This window comes from Paroedura picta, chromosome 7 (assembly GCF_049243985.1).
Source record: "Paroedura picta isolate Pp20150507F chromosome 7, Ppicta_v3.0, whole genome shotgun sequence".
Classification (NCBI taxonomy): Eukaryota; Metazoa; Chordata; class Lepidosauria; order Squamata; family Gekkonidae; genus Paroedura; species Paroedura picta.
Genome location: NC_135375.1, coordinates 104,744,321 through 104,750,320, shown reverse-complemented (window position 1 = coordinate 104,750,320; position 6,000 = coordinate 104,744,321).

The window sequence follows — 6,000 nt, the reverse complement described above, 5'->3', positions numbered from 1 at the left end:
TACGTGAGAGAGCCCTGAGAGAATTATGACAGGCCCAAGGTCACTCAGCTGTGAGTAATCAAACCCGATTCTCCAAATCTGAATCTGCCACTTTCGATCACTATACCAAGCTGGTTCTCACAACCTGTAATCCTTGTGAGGAAGGGACAGTTGTGTCAGAATTGTGTGGATATGCAGACATCATTTATGATTAAGAAAAAAACAAACCCAGAATTTACATCATGGCACTGGGAGTGGAAATGTCATCATAACATTGGGTGGAGATTTTGTGACTCCTGTTTCCTTTGCCACATCCTGACATCACTTCCAGGGGCTGCCAGAAAGGGTCTCAGTGAAGCAGCACAATGCTGACAAGCACCCCCATTCTCCCTAGCCCATTTTCCCCCTCTCGTCATTTGCAGAGCTGGCAGGCAATGACCATCTTTAGTGGGAGGTGCTGCCAGAAGTGGGGCAGCTAACGACCCTTCTGCAGTTTGGGGCAGAGAGAGCAGGGCTGGATCTTACTGGTTGGAACCTGCCTATACAGTCAAAGTCACAGACAGTTTCCGGAATGAAACCACACACAATGCCTTGCACGGTGTCAGATGGCCCACAGAGAGTTGGGTTGAGATCCTCTCTGAGCCACAAAGCCAATTGAATAACGAGGAGCTAGCCGGTCTCTTGCAGCCGTCGCACAGTTGTGAGGGCAAAATGGGACAGGCCGTGTTTGTCACTGTTTGACCAATGTTAGTGTCAACGTGTCAGTGGTGTTTTCTAGCATCAATTGGTCCTAAGGTTTAAATAAGAAAGTAAATGTTTATCCTTATAACCTACCCTTCCGGTGCAGTTCAGAGCAGGTGATAATAAAACACTCTATACAGTCATAATAAAACCATCTCAATTCGCTGAACTCATTTTGACAGGGGAGGTTCAAAGTTCTCAGAATGGTGTTCCCTCAGTTCCTGTCACTTCTTGATAGCCTCGCTGGGTCCCAACCATAAGCCCGGGGGAACAGCTCTGTCTTGCAGGCCCCACAGGAATCGTTAAATCCCTCCGGGTCCTGATCTCTTTTGGCAAAACATTCCACCAGATCTGGGCCCAGGCTGAAAAAACCTTGGCCAAGGTCCATTTCATCTCCTTTGTGCCAGGGACCCTAAGCAGGTTTTGCTCCACTGATCTTGACACGCTTTGGAGGACATAAGGGAAAGGCAGTCCTGTAGATAAGCCAGTCCCAGGCATGACACTTCTTATCTGGCTCTGTGTTGAAATTGCAATCAGCAAGTAATGTGGTGTAAGCAACCCTGAAAGGCTGTTGTTGTTAAGCTGTTTAAGCAGCTGAGCTGTGCTTGTGTATTGACTAGTAGCTTCAAGTGGTCATTGGTGAGGTTGCAGGGGATTCCTTTGTTTAAGCTGGCTCCCACCTCTTTCCTCTTTCTTCAGGAAGAGCAGATCAGTGTGTGTGTCCTTTGCTTTGCAGTGTTTGTGTCCATTAAGCTTAGCTCTCTCCATCTGCTCACATGTGGCATGTAGTCCGCCCTAACCACAAGAGGCTTGCAATGTGCAGCTTCTGCAACTGCTCTTTAAGCTTTTGGACTCTGCTTCAGTAACTAGACAGAAGCAGATGAATAAGATATTTTCCTATATGATATTTCCAGTAAAGATTACTCTCTTTTAAACCACAAAGTGCTGTGAGTCTGGATCTGTACCTCATCCACTAACGGCATACTTTCAAAACTCTGCAGCTCTATTTCTCTGGAGGGACTTGGGACCAAGCCAAGTCCAAAAGTCCCAACACTATGCTGGGCAGTTGTGACTATCTAGTACTTTATTGAGGAGGGTGGTGGTTAAGGTGATGTTTTAATGAATCAACCTTTTCAGGTCCGTGTCCCTACAGTTCCATGAAGCTTAAACCATGCTGTGCTGTGGTAATTAACCATTATTCCCCTCCCTTTTTCATCACTTGGTTTATCCTCAGCACCACTGAGCCCTTGGCACCGGAGACTAAGTCCTTCCTCTCAAATGACAATTAGAAACACGGGCAGTGCCAGCCCATCTGTCCTCTCCTTCCCTTTCTGTTTCACAGCTATGGACAATTCCCAAGCAGGTGGTCTTCCTATCTCCGCTCCCCACTATGTAAGGCATTCGTTCTCAAACAGGATTGGCCTGCTGCGGAAAAATTTCTCAGATTAAGGGTCTACGCTGGCAAGTGAAGAGAACGTAACAGGTTTCAGGAATCGGGAGGAATTATAAAGTAATACTCCGGAAATCTCGGGCTTTATTGTTGGAAATTTGGAATTCAATCGTCCAACCTCCCACAGCGTTCTTCCTAGGCAACTGTGTGCCGCTTTCTGTAACAAGTTCAGAGCGTTTCCTGGAATCCCGGACAGCTGGAAGAGCAGCAGATCTCGTGGTTAACACACTTGAATTGTTGTCTGATGTTTTAGTCAAACAGTTTTGATAACTTGGGGTCTCCTGCACACCAATTGTTAGAAAACACCGAGGGTAAGAAACCAAAAGGTGTTTTTTTTAATTTATCAGCTGAGGAATAGGCTCCCTGCAGGAAAAGCAGGGACCCAAAAGGGCAGAGGGCACACAGGTCTCTCTAGAACAAAGCATGTATACTTCTGATTACAATACAATCACCTGGCCAATTCCATGGTCACCTGCAGTGCAATCCCCAAAGTCTCCCATCGGGATCCCCTGGTCACATCAGGTGCAGGTCTTAGAACCATAGAATCATAGAGTTGGAATAGACATCCAGGATCACCTAGCCCAACCCCCTGCAGAATGCAGGAAATTCACAACTACCTGCCCACCCACAGTGACCCCAGATTATGTATTTATTTATTCCATTTGGATGCCATCCTCCCCTAAGGCTCAGAGCGGTTCATATAGAACGTAAACAAGAACAATTCATCAAATTCAGTGATTATAATGAATGAAAGGTAATAATAATAATAACAATAAACAGAGAAAGTAACATTCTAAACAATTTAACAGACCCATGGTTGGTCAGATCAGTCGTAGGGGTTCAAGGGAGGGAGGTTGGGGTAGATGCTGTTTAGTTACGGTCGACCTTAACCAAATGCTTGGTGGTGGAGCTCCCCTTTGCAGGTTCTGCAGAACTGTTTTAGTTCTGTTAGGAACCTGATCTCCTCTGGGAGCTCGTTCCACCAGGTGGGGGCCAGGGCAGAGAAAGTCCTGGCCCTGGTTGAGGCCAAATTGGCTTTCTTGGGGCCAGGGTTCGACAGCTTGTTGGAGTTTGTGGAGCACAGTGCTCTCCAGGGGGTTTAAACAGAGAGGTGGTCCCTCAAGTCATTTAAATCCAATTTAAAGTTGGATAGTAGCAAACCTTTGTTAATCTTATGAACAGAAGGAGGGGGTTAGTATTTCCCCATGATCCCTCCTGGACTCCTGTTGGCTGCCAGCTGGTTTCTGGCAACTCTAAATTCATTCCTTCTTCCCTAATCTGTATTTAACAGAAAACCAAGACTGCTACAAGCTGAAATGATCCCATGTTCGAGTCCTCATCGAGAACACAACAGAGCAATATTGTCCAAGCCTCCAGATCAAATCAATAAATCAGCAAAGAGCAAAGTTTCAAGGCTTGCACGAAATTTAAAGAACCGTTTCCAAGGTTGAGCATACAGATGGGTATCGTAAGAGCTGGGCCGGAGGCGGCGGTGAGCACATGTTTGGGGATATTTTCGCAGAATGTTAAATCACACAAAATATTTCACTCGTCTCCAGTGTAAGATCCCAACATGACTGCCCTGTAATGAATTCTTTATTTTGGCAGCTTTCCTGTTCTCTCCCAAGCAGCGACCCTTTCTCTTCCTTTCGTCCCAGCATGGGAACATATGGTAATATTTGAAATGTGATTTTGGCCACAGAGTGGGCTGGGCTGCCCACACCTGTGCGGACCTCCTAGTCACTGCTCAGTAAGCACCCTGGCTGAGGTCATGCTACAGCGCCATTGTGCGAGTTCAATTTCCAAGGTGACCAAAATATTGGTTTCACGTAGAGCCCAACTGGGCTTGTAATTTGTTAGCTGCAGTACAAGGCATAACCTCCCAGTGTCCTGAATCCCGGTAGGCACTGCTGCAGCTTTCAAATTCAGACCTAGCCCATAAACGATTCTGGAATAATATCCTGGAGAAACAACTTAAGTATGATTCAAGAAAGATGGATTAAGATGGACAACAGTGTTAGTCTGTTGCAGTAGAAAAAAAACAAGTTGCCAAGAGACCAGTAGCAATTTAAAGACTAACAAAATACGTTGCTCACTTCTTCATAAAAGGTCCTTTTTCCCTGCCAGAAATTTTGTTCTTTTCAAGAAAGATGGCCGATTCTAAGCTGAAGCTTTCTCAACCAGGGTTTTGTGAAACCCTGGGGTTTCTTGGCCCTGGGAGGGTTTCGTGACTGGGTGGGAGTTAATTTATGTTTTGTATATATTTTCCATTTGTTAAATATTTATTGGGTGATTTGACCACATATGATCATGTTAAATCCCCCCCCCCCATTGGTCAATGATGGGCCTGGAGGAGGTGGGAAGGGTGGGCATGCCCTGGGTGGGCATGTACACAGCTATTCTTATCAACCATATTCTGGATGATCACGCCACTTCTGGTGTTTCTCGAAACCTGAAGAATGTTTCAGGAGTTTGAGAAAGGCTGTTCTAGCTTAACAATACAATTCTAGCTTCACGATAAGATGATAACCTTCCCTTCCTTTCTTTTCTCAGAACTACCCTGCAGGGGGGCTTTGGGAGGGATGAGTCAGAGTGAATGAATTTGGGAACAACTGCTGGGTTTTAATGAGAACCAGAATATTTATTTCACAAAAGATCATTGGAAGTTAAGCAAAGGCATAGTGGTGAAGCATGAAGCTCTTTGCAGTTTCCACCATTCTTTGTTATTGTTGTTATTATGTTAATGTTATTGTTGTTATCACCTTGTTGTTACTATAAATGATGTTACCTGTATAATTTTCTTGTTTCATGTAAAACGCCCTGAGCCTTCGGGGAGGGCGGTATATAAATACAATAAATCAATAAAATAATAATGAAAACGTATTGTTTAGCTCTATACTCTGCATCTTTTGTTGTTCTCGTTATCGTCCAATTAGGGTTGCCAGCTCTGGACTGGAGACTTTGGGGGTGGATCAATGAGTGGCCAAGATGTGAGGCTGGGAGGGGCCTTAATGGAGTAGAATGTCACGGAGTTCACCCTCCAAAGCAGCCATTATCTCCAGGGGAACTGATTTCTGTTACCTGGAGGTGATCCTCAGGCCCCACCCAGGAACTGCACCCCTAAGTGCAATGTACACATATGCTCCATTCTTGTATGCTTCTCTCAACAAAAGATGGGAAATTATGCTTAAATCCAAGGCAGGGATGGTGGCTGTTGTGTTTGTAGGCCTGCTGAGAACCAAGCATGAGGTCCGAGGCAGGACTGAAGTGGGCAATGTAATCGACCAATGTGTCGCAAGATCCCGTCTGCTGGATCCTGTCAGTTTAGACCTAAAACTGACCAACACTGTGCACTGGTGGGAAGATCCATTGTCTGCTCATGAATATAAGTTGGGTTTTTTTCGGGGAGTTCTCAGTCCAGTTTTGCCTCTTTCATCACAATAAAGAGCTGACAATACCCAGTGATTCTGGCTTCCCTGAACCCACAGAGAGCCAGTTTGGTGTAGTGGTTAGGAGTGCGGACTTCTAATCTGGCATGCCGGGTTCAATTCTGCACTCCCCCACATGCAGCCATCTGGGTGACCTTGGGCTCGCCACAGCACTGATAAAGCTGTTCTGACCGAGCAGTAATATCAGGGCTCTCTCAGCCTCACCCACCTCACAGGGTGTCTGTGAGGAAAGGGAAGGCGACTGTAAGCCGCTTTGAGCCTCCTTTGGGTAGAGAAAAGCGGCATAAGAACCATCTCTTCTTCTTCTTCTTCTTCTTCTTCTTCTTCTTCCTCACAATAGGTCTCCTATGCTGTCTTCTTTTCTTGGACTGACGCTTCCTT